The sequence below is a fragment of the Sminthopsis crassicaudata genome, chromosome 4 (assembly GCF_048593235.1).
Source record: "Sminthopsis crassicaudata isolate SCR6 chromosome 4, ASM4859323v1, whole genome shotgun sequence".
NCBI classification, from domain to species: Eukaryota; Metazoa; Chordata; class Mammalia; order Dasyuromorphia; family Dasyuridae; genus Sminthopsis; species Sminthopsis crassicaudata.
In genome coordinates this window covers 65273684-65290368 of record NC_133620.1, presented here as the reverse complement: position 1 = coordinate 65290368, position 16685 = coordinate 65273684, and the positions used below count along the sequence as shown (strand labels likewise).

Genomic DNA, 16685 nt, shown 5'->3' with positions numbered 1-16685 from the left:
ATAAAATTTCCAAGCAGAGCATTAAAGTTCTGGTAAGGTAATAGTTAAAGAAAAAGTGTCAATTGCTTAGAAGGAAGGCCTCCTTTTTTCAATGCAAAATACCCTCATAAAACTAACTGCCAAAAATAGGTGTGATTAAAGCAAATATTTTTGTCCTAAATCATATATGGATAGAATGTTCTAGAACTGGAACAACTGTACAGTCATCAACCAGCAGAACTGGATGCCACCCACCCAAAAGATCTGAAGGAACACTACTGTGAAATTGTAGAACTATTAACCAAAATGTGTAACTTTTTTCCCCGAAAAAATGATTTCTTTGCCTCAGGACTATTGAGTTGATGATATGAATCCCATGTGTAAGAGGGCTAAAGATGAGACTCTGGGATTTGCAACCCAGTGAGTCTTGCTTCCATAACAGGCAAAATGATAGCATCTGTCAAAAAGGATATGGGTAGGCAAGCACATCTATCCTATTGGGGACAGGACAAAATATTTCATAAAATCTAAGGAAGACTTTAAAAGTAGATCCATCTTCCCATTCACTAATAGATGTCTGAATAAAATTTTATTGCATAATTGAGAATTTCAATTCATATTAGAGGTATAAAAGGAGAAAGGTAACAAAATCACAATTGTGTAAAGAATATATAATATCTATCATAAACATGTAGAAAAAAACATGTTCTCTTTAGGAGCTGTATCTCCACTAGAACATAGTAGATGATGATGCTTCTCCAGTATAAACTGTGATTGGATAGAAATATTTTTTAAGCCTCTTTCCACAAACTTTGTGGAATGCAGGAAGATTGAAGCTATGTGCTAGAAAAAAAGAGAACAGAACAATAAAACCACAGCTAGGTGGTTGCCCCAGGCAATTGTATCTACATGCTGCTGTTATAATAGGATTCTCTTCCTCTCCCTCTCCCTCTCCCTCTCCCTCTCCCTCTCCCTCTCCCTCTCCCTCTCCCTCTCCCTCTCCCTCTCCCTCTCCCTCTCCCTATCCCTCTCTCTCGCTTTGTAACAGTGGTTAGGAGTATCTTTCTATTTATTGTTCCTATCTTGAGAAATCATGTTTGTAAGCCTTCACAAATTATTCAAGGTTCCTCCAGATTCTCAGTCCCCTGGGTTTGATAATTGACAACATATCTTGACCCTTGCTTTGATTATAGCAGCACATGGATAAAGTAGCAAGAGTATATTCGCAAACTCCCCCCCCCCCCCCACTTCATTCAGCTAGGTTAAATTGATGGTTACATAAGTTAATATGGGAAACAGAAACTGGAGATTTTCATTGCCTGGAAATTCATGTGGTTGTGATTTAGGAAAAGGATAGCAAAACTATTCATTCCTTGATTCCTGTTTCTTTGTGTCTATCTTGTATTCTTTTTAAAGGAAATGCCATTTCCCCTTCTTTGTTATTATATAATTGATTCTTGATGTTGGGGCAGGTGAGATAAGAAAAGAATGGGAAACTTGCCTTTAGAACATTGGCTAAATAGACAATACATCCCAAGGTGTGCTAGGAATCTGAAAGTAGCATTATCACATTTTGAATGGTTCATTCAGAGGTTTTGTATTTTTTAAACTTTATTCTGTAGAGTTTTTTTATTCTGTAATATGGTTTTGAGTAATAAGTTAGGTTTGGACTATTTGCTCTATCTATGGAAGGACTCATTGAACATATCCTGATTCTGTTTTTTTTAATGTCTTTTTTCTAGGCTAAAATAGATTGTCAGAAGGTTTGCAGATGATTATTTTATGCCTTTTCTTGTCTTAATAACTATTTCACTATAAATCATGTGACTTCATACATTTAGATCTGAAAGAGACCTTAGAGGTCATGTAATCTAACACCCTCATATTGTAGATGAGAAAATTGAGTTCTGTAGGGTTAAGTGACTATCTAAAGTCACACTGGTAAAAAAAAAAAATATCGAGCTGGAACTTGAACTCAGGTCTTATAACTCCTAGTTCACTCATTTTACATGATTTATCACAAAACAAATACACATTCACTGAAAGCTAAATTTTATGACATTAAAATGTGTATTTTTTCAAAAAGTTATATAAAATAATTTGAATTTCAAAACTTTAAAAAGAATGTGATTTTTGCATGTAATTAGAGAAAATTAAATACAATTATTTTAAAAATCAAATGAAATATTGCTTTTCTTTATGTCTACTTTTGAATTGCTATATCAATGGCTGCCTATTCCATCTTCTGCTGTCTATCCTTAATTCCATCTCGTAGGAAAAGCTAAACATGAATTCTCTAAAAACAAATTAGAACTCATTTATCCATATCTTTTGAAAGGCCTGTGAACAAGAAAACGAGTGGAAATAATTTATTAAGACTTTCAAAAAGCCTTTGAAAAGATTCCACTCTTTTTTTTTAAAAGGTTACTATGGAATTGGCAGTGCAATGAAATGTTTTCTCATAGCCAAAGAGTTGGCTTAGAGACAGAAAAGAAAGGGAAAGGATAAAATGGACAATTCTTTGGAAAGACAGAGTTAAGACTCAAGTCCCCTAGGAAATGGTATGACAAGAAACATTTAGCATTTTTATAAATTATATGGAAAGAGTATACAACCAAATCTCAAATTTTTATGTAGGACTACAAGGCAGCATTGGGATAGTAGTTTGAGAAATGCAATTGGAACAAGATTCTGACTTCCCTTGGGCTCTGAGACTTATTAGCAATAATGACCATACCAAGTTTTTCAAACTTTTAAAGCGCTGGTTTTCTCTTCTTTAAAGAGGAGGAAATCTGCTTCCCAGGTCTGTTCTCAGGAAAGTGCTTAGCAATCCTTAAAGTATTAGAGATGACAGTTATTATTATCTTTCTGTTTCTAAGTTATCTGACAAACCATCACTGTCAGTTTCATCTTCCCCATGCATAGGTCTTTTTAATGTCATCCCATTACTCCAAAATTTGACCATGTTTTACAACTTAGAAACATAAAAAATTCATTTCCCACTTTCATGACTTTGCAGTGTAATGCACTCTCTCCTCATTCACACTTTTGGAATCTATTGTCTACTTCAAGATTAAGATCAAGTATCATTTTCTGTGTGAAGTCTTTCCTGGACCTCTCAGTATCTAATGGCTTCCTTCTAAAGATTACCTTGTGTATGTTTTGTACATATAATGTACATTTTAACTATTCTCTTAGAATCTGTTCTCTCCGTGAGGGAAGAGAACAAACAAACAAATAGATAAATAAATAGATAAGAATATGTGTGTATGTATATATGTATATGTATATATGCATATGTATATATATTATATATATATATATGTTTGTTTTTTGTATCTAAAGCACTTGGCTCTAGAATAGATACTGCTGCCTTGATGACTGAATAAAATTCAAATTATTTAATCTAGTTCTAACTTACTTTCTTCCAGTTTTACTTCATACTTCTGTCACTTACAAATTTTATACAAACTCTAGTTAAACCAGATTACTTGCTGATTCCCATTTCCAGAAATATCCTATTATATTCTTCCATATCTTCACTCATACTTTTTTTTTAAATCTCATATATTAAATCCTTCCCATTTTTGCTTTTGAAATCTTATTCAGTCTTCAGCCTAAAATATCTCCTCCTTTATAAATTTTCCAAGATTTCTCCCAATTGTAGTTGTCTCCTGCTTCAGTTCTGATAAGTCTTAACATAATGTCAGTCAATCAACGGTTATTCATTTAATGCTTGTCCTGTATGCTAAGACTGTAGCTACAAATGGCAAAAAAAAAATGATAATCCCTGTTCTAAATAAGTTCACATTTTAATCGGGGTGTGTGGAAATTGATGAATTATTATATCTTAAGGATTTTTCACATTGGGTTTTATATTATAATTATTTCTTTGATACAGCCTCAATTTTCTCATTAGAATATAAACTCCTTGAAAACAGGGACCGTGTCTTGTTTATTATATATATATCCTTCATTAATTCTTTATACATGATAGGTTCTCAATTAATATAGAGTGAAGGGTTCATATTGGAAAGATAAGGGCTGAGATTAGAACTTGTAAAAATTAAATGATAACAGCAACGCCACAGGATATAAAATAAACCCCTACAAAGCATCAGCATTTCTATGAATTACTGACAAAGCCTAGCAGCAAGAGATAGAAAGAGAAATTCCATCCATTTAAAATAACTGTAAACAAAATAAAATATTTGAGTTTCTACCTGCCAACACAAACCTAGGAACTATATGAACAAAATAACAAAATACTTCTCACACAAAGTCTGATCCAGACAATTGCTCATGGATAGGACAAGCTAATATAATAAAAATCATAATTCTACCTAAATTGTTTTACTTATTTAGTGCCATACAATCAAATTATCAAAAATATTTTATAGATATAAAAATGATAACAAAATCCACCTGTAAGAACAAAAAGGCAAGAATATAAATGGAATTAATGAAAAAAAAAATACAAAGGACCATGGTCTAGCAGTACCAGACCTAAAAGTATATTATAAAGCAGCAGTCATCACATCATTTGATACAAATAAATAAATAGGGTGGATTAGTGGAATAGATTAGATACACGTGACATAATAATCAATGACTGTAATATTTTAGTATTTGATAACCCTCCCAAACTTCAGCTTCTATGATAAGAATTCACTATTTCAAAAAAAATTGCTGGGAAAACTGGAAAATATTATGTCAGAAACTTGGCATAAACCTACATTTCATGCCCCATACCAAAATAAGGTTAAAATGGGTACATGATTTGGGTGTAAAGGAAATATCATAAGCAAATTAGGAGAGTAAGGGATAATTTAGCAATTAGATCTTTGGAGAAGCAAGAAATTTATGACCAAAGAACTAAAAAATATTATGAAATGCAAAATGGACAATTTTGATTATATTAAATTAAACAGGTTTTGAACAAAACCAACATAAACAAGATTAAAAGGGAAATATATAGCTGGGAAAATTTTTTTACAGCCAGTGTCTCTGACAAAAGCCTCATTTCTAAAATATATAAAGAACTCTGTTAAATTTGTAAGAATACAAATCATTCCCCAATTGATAAATGATCAAAGGACTTGAACAGACCATTTTCAGATGGGGAATTTAAACCTTCTATGGTCATATGAGAAAATCTTCTAAATCACTTTTGATTAGAGAATGCAAATTAAAACACCTCTGAGCTACAACTTCCACTTCTCAGATTGGCTAAAATGACAGAAAAAGATAATGATAAATGTTGGAGGGGAAAACTAAGACACCAGTGCATTGTTGGTGGAGTTGTGAAATGATCCCATTGTTCTGGAGAACAATTTGAAACTATGCCAAAAGGGCTATCAAACTGTGCATACCCTTTGATCCAGCAAAGCTACTACTGGGTCTGTTTTTAAGGAAATCATAAAGGAAGGAAAAGGATCCATATGTACAAAAATGTTTGTAGTAGCTTTTTTATGATAACAAAAAATTGGAAAATGAGGAAATGCCCATCAATTGAGGAATGGCTGAATAAATTGTGATATATGAAAGTAATGGAATATTATTGTTTTACAAAAAATGATGAACAAGCTGATTTTAGAAAGGCCTGGAAAGACTTACATGAATTGATGCTGAGTGAAACAAGTATAGCCAGTAATAAATTGTACATAGTAACAGCAAGATTATGCATTGATCAACTATGAAAGACTTGGTTCTTCTCAGTGATTCAGTGATCCAAGGCAATCCTAATATAACTTTAGATAGAAAACATCATCTGCTTCCAGATATTGAACTCTAGAGATTGAATGTAAATCAACACATTCTATGTTCACTTTTGTTCCTTTTTCTTCTTTTTTTTCTTTCTTGGTTTTTCCTTCTTGTTCTTATTTTTCTCTTCCAACATGTTTCATAAAGAAATATGTATTAAAAATCATTAAATGTAAGTGTAGGCAAGTACTATATCTGTTTACCTGAATCCTGGGATTTCATTCTAAGTTCAGAGTTAGAAATACTTTTATAAGGAATGATGGTCCCTTAGCCTTTTGCAAATGCTGGAGTGAAATGACTTAGTGTTGTTGTTTCTATGATTTAAAAAAATCCATTCAATTAATTTTGAAGTATAAATTCACAAATAAAATAATTCTTGCTTTCAAAAAACTTACATTCTAGAGGAAAGGAAGGGGATCCAACATATGCACCAATAGCAAAAAACTTTCTAAATGCCTCTTGCTTTGGTTACTGATGACTTTATAAATTGTACTCAGAGAAAATCTGTTGCCTTTAGTAAGCTTTTAAATTGGTAATTAATTTATGGAATTATGAAATAGGGGTGGCACATCTAATTCTTTGTGTACTCATTAGTTAGGTAGAATGACAACTCATCTGATTTTTTTGTCTTTTAAAAGTACAAATATATTAAGATATAACATATGATTGATAGCTATATCATCTATCAATCAACAGCTATTTAGTAAGTATTTACTTTGTTCCAGATCCTTGCTACAAGTTGGGAATACAAATACAAAGAATAAAACAATTTCTACTCTTAAGGACCATACATTCTGATAGGACAGTTCTGACTTGCAGCAGTATTTTATTTGGCTCTTGGATACTTTGATTTCTATTATGCCATTACCTCAAATTCAACAGGACTGACCCTGAAAGTCACTGTTTTTAACCCAATCTTTTCTTGCTTCCTATCTTCAATGGCATCAACACTTTCCTAATTGTTCAGGCCCAAACCTTTGTCATTTCTTTCCCCTTCATATTTTATATTTAGATTTTGTGAAAATTTTCTTTCAATTATCTTCTCTTTTTCCATTCATTTCTCTCATTCCCATTTAGAATCTTATCATGTTAAAGTAAGATTAATAGCACAAATTCTCATTTCTAAATCCTCTTGTCTCTCTTCTCCAATCTAAACTGCATACTATTACCATATTCATCTCTGGCGATCTCTGGTTTCATCACACCATCCCTTCCCACAAAAAGGAAAAACAAAACAAAACAAAACATCAACAACACCCTAATGTTTAATTCCTTAGCTTAATTTGATTAAAAAAAAAACCATTAATTTACATGTGTAGAATTTAGCAGTAGGTTCTGGGGGATATGCAAAATTTAGATAAGCCCCATGCTCTGCCTTCATATTATGTTTCCTGGACACACAACATAAAATATATGATAAATGCATTAACAAGGTTCAAATGAAAAGGCTATGTGTTTACCAGAGTAAAAGAAGGGGTATTGAAGGGATGAAACAAGTCTTAATAACAGAGGAGGTGACATAATTTACAATTCACATTGCCTATTTAACTTTATTTCATATGTATCCCCAGCATAAATTCATGCCAAATTTATTGTTTTCATTTCTATAAAGATGTGGCCTGGCCTTGCCCTATTGAATTTTTTTGTTCATAGTTTCCTGGGATAAGTACCTCTGTGCCCTTTTTTCCTTTTGCCTGTGCCAATCTTACCTGGCCTTCAAGGTTCAGTTAGAAACCCACCTCCTTTATGAAACCATACACTATCACTATAGACCTCATTGATTTCCCTTTGCTCTGAAATCCTATAGCATTCATTATCTCTACTGAGCAATTTAATGCTTAATTATATGCTGTCTTGTATTGTTTGCTAATTGTTTCATATGTATTGGTTTGTCTCTCCAATTAGATTACTCAAGGATAATGTCTCATATTTTTCTTGTATTCCTTTATAACCTAAGGCTGGTGCTAGGTACTCAGTTAATGTATTGGTTGATCGATTTACCCAATTGGATGTGAATATTTAAACAATCAGGCTGTCACTGCTCTGAGTATTTAGCAGAGGCCCTTCTCTTGAAAAACCACATGGAAATTTATTCTCGTTACTTTGGGATATGTAAACATTCTGAACTTTTAGCTTCCTTTTGTGGTAATGCTCTCCATTTAATGGCAGGAAGCCCATTTTTCTTGACATTAAATACCTCTTCTTGATGACTTGCTGTGGTGTTCAGGTACCTAAGGTTCTTAAATGTCTTGGCATGGGAGCAATAGCTCCGACAGTCCTACTAAGGGAGGAAGGCATTGAGTGCAAGTAGGGCTGCACACTATTTCAGAGTTAGGCAATCTAAATCCAAAGAGACTTATTATTAGAAAACTGGTTTTTTGTTAGCTTTTTCCATGGTAACTCATAAAGACTCTTGAATTGTAAAAGCACTTAGCAAAGTGTCTGGTGCATAGTAAGGACTATTATTTTTATTATTTCTAAGACAAAGGAATAGTTATGAACTTCATTGTTTGAGGAAATATTCACAATGAATCCCTGATGTTTCCCACTTCAGACATTTAGAGTGTCAGTGACTGAAGTTTGAATCCCACCATATACTTTTGAGTTGTGTGATCTTAGAAAAGGCACTAGATCTCTTTTTTTGAAAAGAATATTTTTATCATATATATATATATGTGTGTGTGTATATATATTTTAGTAGCAGACCTTGGTAGACAACAAATAAAATGGGCATTCCCATACACAGTAGAACAGAGTGGAATGGACATGAAACTCCAGGTTTCTTGTATAAAGCTGGCTTTTCCTTTTAAATGTAAGATCAACTATAACTTTTTAAGTTAGCCTATTCATACACCCTTCTTTCTCTTAGACATTTAAACTGTCTGAAACTCAATTTGTTCATATATAAAAGAAGCATAATAATAGCTCCTAATTCATAAGGTTGTTAGGATCAAATGAGAAAATACAGGCTATCTCAAAAAGACTTTTAAGCAACATTGAACATAAGCAAAATAATGTACAAATATATATGCTTTTATGTAGATATTAGTTATTATTAATATTATTTACTAGTTATTTTTTACTGGCTGTGTTATCCTGGGCAGGGCACTTGACCTTTCTCAGCCATAGTTTCCTTGTCTGTAAAAGAGGACAATAACAGTGCCTATTTTACGGGTTTCTGGTGAGTATCCAATGAGACTTAATCTCATTTGAGATCAAACTATATAGAAACATGTATACATATATGTATACATGTGTGTAAATATAGATGCATCTGTGTAAATATATGTACATGTGTACACAGATACATGACAGATCTATGTGTCACAGTAGTTAGATTGTTGACTCAAATCAGAAGGACTATGTGACACTGGGCAAGTCACTTAACTTTGCTTCAGTTCCTTTTCTGTAAAATGAGTTGGAGGACATGACAAACCATATCAGTATTTTTGCCAAGAAAACACCAAATAGGTTCATGAAGAATTGAATATGACTGAAATGATTCAGCAACTATATACTTATACACACACACACATCTATCTATCTATATGTATATATACATATATATATAATATACATGTATGTATATAAGATATCTGTGTATACATGTATGTATTATAGATATATACTCACAGAGACATACACCTCCACAAATAAAAAAACTATATATAGTTGGGTTTAAATAATCATATATAGTTTTGTAACTGTCAGTTATTATTTGTTAATATGGCTATAATTATTGAAATATAACCTTTTTCTGCCCTTTCTTTATCATTAATAAATCTTGTATCTAAAATACTTCCTATTAAGGGGTATTAACCCCTCTAAACTGATGAGAATGATGTTTGTAGAGTATTCATTTTGGTATGAGTCATTTTCTCTCTCTTGTCTAGGTAGTAATTTCCTTGATGGCTGGTGGCAGTGCACTTAAGGCAATATATCAGATGTAAATCTACCTTTACTCTGTTATATCAGATGCATCAAACCAGAGTTTATATGAAATATTTTAAAATAAAGTTTAAGACTCTTTCAATTGATCTAACAACTTGCAATTTGCTCATGGATACCCAGCTGATTTCTTCTCTTTTCTTCTCTTTTGGAGACTTTTATTTTTTTATCTATCTATCTATCTATCATCTATCTGTCTGTCTATCTATTGTGAAACACACATATTAACAGATGGGAAGGTTGCAATCTTATATTATCTCAGTATATACCTGTTTATTGAAAGGATGTCCACATCTCAGCAAGGGCAGATATACCAAGCAAGAATTCCTAGACTTCCCCAAAGAAGATCTTTAGTTTGGCTATATCACATTGAAGCATTTATTGGGAAGGCACTGTTCTCATCTGGGAATCCTGGGACCCCAAATAGCAATCCTGCCCCTCCTCTCCATACACAGTTACTTATAGGAAGAGAGATAGCATGTGTAGACTTAAAATTGAAAGACTTTGATTCCATCCTTGATTTTGGCACTGCCTAGTTATCTGACCTTGAATTAAATAAACTCTCTGAGATTTTTTTTTTTATTTGTTAAATGATACAAAGATTTTTGCATGACCTACTACACAGTATTCTAAGAGAGTGATCTAAACTAAAGTACTAAATAAACAGTGGCTGTTGGAAGGAATGCCATAACAATTTCCACTTAGTTCCTACATGCAAGCTTGATTGAAACATTTTTGGAAGTAATAAGAGACGTAGGGTAGTGAAAATTCTGTGGCAATTAATTGTCCAATGAAAGCACTCTCAGGGACAAGAAGACAAAATTAAATGTGCTTAAACTATAAGTTTATATAAATAAATTTAAATAAAGCTCAAAAATTAACTAGTTCATCATTAGTAAATTTAATTTTAAGCTTTCTGGTCTTCAGGGAAATTACTTCCACTGGATGATCAACTAAAATTACATGTTACATTTCAAAGAGGATTCATACGAACTGATGAAGTGCAGTAAGTAGAACCAGGAGAGCAATTGATATTTTAACACTGTAAAAAGAAATAATTTTCAAAGACTTAATAATTCAAATCAATAGAGTAACCAATCATGATGTAAGATGAGTGATGATAAAAATGCCATTTATCTCTTGACAGAGAAGTGATAAACTCAGGAAGCAGAATGATATATACATTTTTGAACATGAACAATGTAGGACTTTGTTTTGCTTGATTAAATATATTGGTTATAAGGGTTTATTCTTACTTTTTTTTTTCCTAGTGGGAAGAGGTGACAGAAACAAGGAGAGAAAACAAATGTTTATTTTTTTAAAATGAATTTCAAATATATTGGTCATAACTCAATTGAATGAGAATAATCTCATAGTTGTACTTACTTTTCTTCTCTGTTACTTCTCTCATTATGCTTCTACTAACCAGCCATTAAAAAAAAGCTTCATTACTTCTTCCCTCCTTCCCATTTTACCAATTCACAAGTTGATCTGAAGGATTTCCAATAGGTTTTGTTATGACAAATATTAGCAAATATCAAGTATAGTCAAATTGAAATCAACAAACAAACTCAGATTTGACAGCATAGGATTTGAGCTACAAAAAAATAAAACTATAAATAATAAATTCAAATAACTTTGTGAAAGCTCTGAACTCTAAGACACTACCATGATTACCATGAGCAAGATAGTAATTTCTTATCCTTACCACAGGCCTGATTTTCCTTGAAGAGGAGACTTTGGAGTCTAGTTTTATTTCTCTGTGGCACATGCATGTAAGATGACCATATGCTTCTATGATTCTATATATGTATTCTTTCACATCAACTTATTTGCACCAAGTTTTTTAAATTTAATTTAGTTTTCTTTTCTTTTCTTTTTTTCTTTTTTTTTTTTGCCAAGAATGTCCAAAGTCATTAAATCAACTTCTTGAGAATAAGGACCTTCATTCTTTGAATTTGTATCTCTTATATTTACCCCAGTGCCAGAAACAGAGATGGTGTTTAAAGATGTCAATTGTTCATATTAATTTGTTGATTAATGAAGGCTAGTTAATCTTCCATTATAATCTCACCTATTTTGAGTCCTCTACTTAGTACTCTTAATGTTACTACAGTCAGGAAGCAGAGACAAATAAACTAAGGATCAGAAAGGCAAAGACTGCTATCAATAAATCTGTTTCATTCTCTTCTTGAGGATACCAATAAGTCTAGTGCCTCAAGGCTGCTAGGCCTTTGACCAATGGGTCTTCATGTTGAAGAGATGTGATTGTTGGAGTTCAGGTGGGAATGAGAGCAGGGAGGAAGAACGAGAAAGCCATTGGAATCTCTGTTCTTGAACAATACTATTCTAGAAGGAAACTTTTCTTTTCCTGAACATCTGTGTTCCCTGATATTTTATGTCTATGTGTATACTCAAAAGTGTTTGACTCTTTGTGACCCTGTTTGGGGTTTTCTTGTCAAAGATACTGGGATAGTTTGCTATTTCCTTCTTTGGCTTATTGGGGTTTTGAATCTGATTCCCAAAATATTGAGCTTCCAGGCTGGTGATGAGAGGTGTTTCAAAACTATTTGTGGGTTTACACCATCTTAAAATCAAGAGATAAAGATTTTATTATTACGCCATTGACTGGGAAGCTAAGTTCCAAAAGAGAAGTTATTGGGAATATTGGGAAACAAACAGTGTATTTGTAGGGGTAAATATATATATATATTTAGGGGAATGATTAAGCTATTAGTTTTAGGATACTTATTTCTTTGGCTTAAACTCAATTTCAGAGAAAGTCTCTGATATGTTAATTTTTTGGATGCTAATGGATCAGTTCCAGGGAGTCTTCTGATATGCCAGTTTTGTGACTTAGATGTTAGTTGGAATTAGGGTTAGACATCTTCCTTCCAAATCCAGCATCACAAGTCATAAACTAAATAATTTATTTTTGAAGTGAATGTCCTAGTCATAAAATTATAACATAAAAATAAGCTAAAGGTAAAAGATATAGGATTCCTAAGGACAGAAATCTTGGAATCAAAAAATTTACATTTAGGGCAATCTAATGATCAATATACAACTTGGAACCATGACACAGTATCCCTGAGATTACAGTCAGAGCAAGCACATTTTACACATGAGGAAACTGAGGCAAACAAGGCTAAATCTCTTACCCAGACTCACACAGCTAATGTCTGAGGCCAAGTTTGAACTCAGATTCTCTGGTTTATGGGCTTGGCATTCTATCTGCTGTGTCACCTGCCTGCCCCTTTATAATAAGATTCTTTTGAAGTCAGCTGCACTCTAAGCTCCTAGAGATATTAAAGCGACAATACACTGAATGGCTTGAAGGATTAACCTACTGACATGAGTTCCATGAGGACTCTATGCTTGATGAAACCTTCAGAGTACTTCCAATTTTTTTTTCCAGAGGTAATTATGCCAGAAGTTCATGGGATCATAGATACAGTCTGGAAGGAACCTTAGAGATCACCTTTTATACTCCCCTTGTTGGGGTTTAAAGGAAATCTCAAAAGGTTGGGGTTTCAGACTGGTGCTGTGAGGTTTCGCAAAAGAATTTGCAAGTTTATTGTATTTGCATATAAAATGTATGGGATTACCTGCCATCAGGGGGAGGGAGTGGAGGGAGGGAGGGGATAATTTGGAAAAATGAATAAAAAAAAATTAATAAAAAAAAAGTTTATTGTATTTGACACAACAATTGAAGCAGGCTAAGTTCCAAAAGAATTTTGGAATTTAGAAAAAAAGTTAAAGAGACCAGGAACTTCAGGTTTTTTATTTGCTAGTTATTAGGCTTATTAGGTAGGTTTTGGGGGGGGGAGATCTATTCACTATTATCTAAGGAACTTTGTAATCAGTGACCAATGTTTGTCAGCAAAGTCAGCAATATTATTTCTTTATTTATTTGAAGTTTTTTTTATTTTCAGAACATATGCATGGATAATTTTTCAACATTGACCCTTGCAAAACTTTATGCTCCAAATTTTCCCCTCCTTCCCCCCACTTCCTCCCTTAGATGGCAGGTAGAACAATACATGTTATACATGTTAAAGCTTATGTTAAATCCAATATATGTAAACATTTATACAATTATGTTGCACAAAAAAAATCAGAACAAAAAGGAAAAAAAATGAGAAAGAAAACAAAATGTAAGAAAACAACAGCAAAAAGAGTGAAAATGCTATGTTGTGATTCACACTCATATTCTAGTGTTCCTAAAACCAGGAGATTTTAGGATAATTGACAAACAGTTTGTTAGAAAAATAGCACTCCAAAGGCCAGGGGATCCCAGAGTTATTGAGACATTTCCCCTAGAATCTGTACACTATTATTCCCCTCTTAAGAAGTTGAGGCCCAAATTCATTTGGGACAAAAGGATGAAAATCAAATCTTCTGGAGCTGCTTCAGGCTGATCAGGGGTGTATATCTGGCCCTGCCCAATGGGATCCAGACTGAAGAGAGGAGATGTGTGACTTGAAGTTGGAAGCAGCAGGATCCAGGGGCTGCTGAGTGTCAGAATCAGGTAGCAGGATAAGTTTGTGGCTTGGGATCTAGAACAAATACAACAAATAGATTAAAAATGCAGGGACCAAAAATGAGCAAACAAAAGAATAAACAGAAGTGAAATTAGTTTGAGGGTTACTAAGGATGGTAACCAGGGACTCCACCTAGAGGAAGACTTGGGGAGCATAGATGAGGCCATCAAGAATGGTTCACATCCAGGAAATTCAGTGCTGAGATGGCCTTGGGTGTAAACACCATAATATTTAAATGTGTTAAGCATTAGGTAGAGAGGATAATAGGCAGAATGGAAATGATAATTAATCTTAAGTGCCTCAGCCACAGATTATTTGAGAACTGAAGGTCATTGTCTCTCTGTAAAAATTTGAGCAAGCTAAAATGAGATATGCTTAGTGAAATAAGCAGAAGCAGGAGATCATTATACATGTCAATAACAAGATTATACAATGATCAATCTCTGAGCCATTTCAGTCTTGCAAGAGGAAGCTTTTACCTAATTAGTAAAGGTGTCAACAAAAAACAAAAACAGTTTCAAATCCATGTAATGGGCATATGTGTTTCTTATGGCTTTTAACCAGTGAAAATAGGTATAAAAGGATTGAGAGGCCTTTCCCCAATTCTAAAGCTCTGGTGAAAGCCATAAGTTCAGCCATTTGAGCAGAGGTCCCATAGGGGAGTGGCTTAGCCTCCAAGGTGCTATTGAGGCTCACCATAGAATAACCTGCCTTCCTTTCCCCATTTTCCCCCAACTGAGTGCTTTTAGGGAGCAGGGTGGCAGGGTTAAGAGTGTGGCTCAGGGGCAGCTGGGTGGCGCAGTGGATAGAGCACCAGCCCTGAATTCAGGAGGACCAGAGTTCAAATCTGGTCTCAGACACTTAACACTTCCTAGCTGTGTGACCCTGGGCATGTCATTTAACCCCAGCCTCAGGAAAAAAAAAAAAAAAAAAAGAGTGTGGCTCATTTGGAGAATTAAATCAGGGGTGTCTAACAAGTAAACCTCCCATTAGCAAGGCACTGATGACCTTTGGCTTCAGAAATTCTCTGAACTTGGCAGGGAGTTAATTTTATCAAGCCTAAGGTTAGCTTAGAGGCTTCCACAATTAGAAGGGCTATTGTAGCCACCGCTCTAAGGCAGGAGAACCATCCCAATGAAGGGAAAGTGCCATTAGGGGCTTGGATAGCTACAAAATATCTCCATACCCAGAAAAGTACACAGTTGTTTCTTTGAGGCAGGTTCAAGGAGTGACAAGATCTAAATTATCTTGAAGTTGTTTCAGATTTTGTTTCAATAATCAATGGAATAACAGGTCTTATAGACAGTGTATTAATTTAGGGATCTAATTTCATACAGGTATGTATGCAGTCATTTATGTAATTATTTAGGATATCTTCATATTGTATTGTATTGGGCTCATGGCTTCCACTGATCATTTGCTCTGATTATAGAAATTTGCTGTAAGAGGAAAAAGCAGGAGCATGATTATAATAGCATCAAAACAGGTCCTACAGGCTTCAGCCAGAGAGCTCATACATGACAGGATAAAGCATCCTTATCTCTGTTTGACAACCAATTATGCAGCAACAATTTCATCTCATAGCCAGACTCAGGAATAATTAGGTGGGAAACAAAGAAACAGAATCAGGAAACCAAGTCAGAAGGATCTGACCTTGAGCACAGATTAAAGTTGTCCTCTTAGCTTTTGCCCAGATAAAAGTCTACCTCTGATAGTTCAGGAAGACATCCCTCTGAGTTACTTATGACAGTTTTCTCCATTCATGGGTTATGGACTTAATGATCCATCAAGCAATCATACCTCAATTCAAACTCAAAAAAATAGCAGTTAATCCCAAGTGATTTTCTCTCTAATAGTGAATTCTGCTAATCACTGATTAGGGCTAGATGCACTACTTTTAAAAGTTTACCAAAATTTACACACAAAAGAGATTTTGTTTAACATGTTTTTGTTTTTTCTTGAGTTTAAACTCATCCTGATGCAAGGACCAATCATTAAAAAAAAAAAAAAGTTTATAGATTCTTAGTAAACACATTCCTTGTTTGGGAACTATACATCTCAAACAAACTCATTTCTCAGAGTTGATGACCTTGCTTACTCTGATGATTACACAAAAATTGGCAAGCTGACAAATTAAGGGGAGTTAACAGAGACCTCAGGGAAGGGGCTGAGCTTGCTATTGCCTACCTCAATTATTAGCTTCCTTGGACTGTCCCCCACTCTGTGAAAGGTAAAAAGGGTGCTGCATACCCTCATATTTGAAGGTCAACTGATCAGACCTTTCACCTCATTCCTCTTTGTTCCACACACAGTAATTATCAATTTTAGGTTTAACCTGATGACAATAACTCCAAATAACTTAGTTAATAATTTTAGAATTTCACAAGTAAAAGCCAAATAGTCTTCCCTGTAATCTCTTCTTGATTTTGTAGCAAGGTTAGGGTTAGCAAG

The 16685-nt window shown here is 33.8% G+C and overlaps 1 protein-coding gene across 3 annotated transcripts in view; it reads left to right on the top strand.

The window, feature by feature from the left end:
* Window positions 1-16685, top strand: part of ASTN1 (astrotactin 1) — a 500602-nt gene that overhangs the window by 57512 nt on the left and 426405 nt on the right. The gene's annotated exons all lie outside the window — the stretch shown is intronic.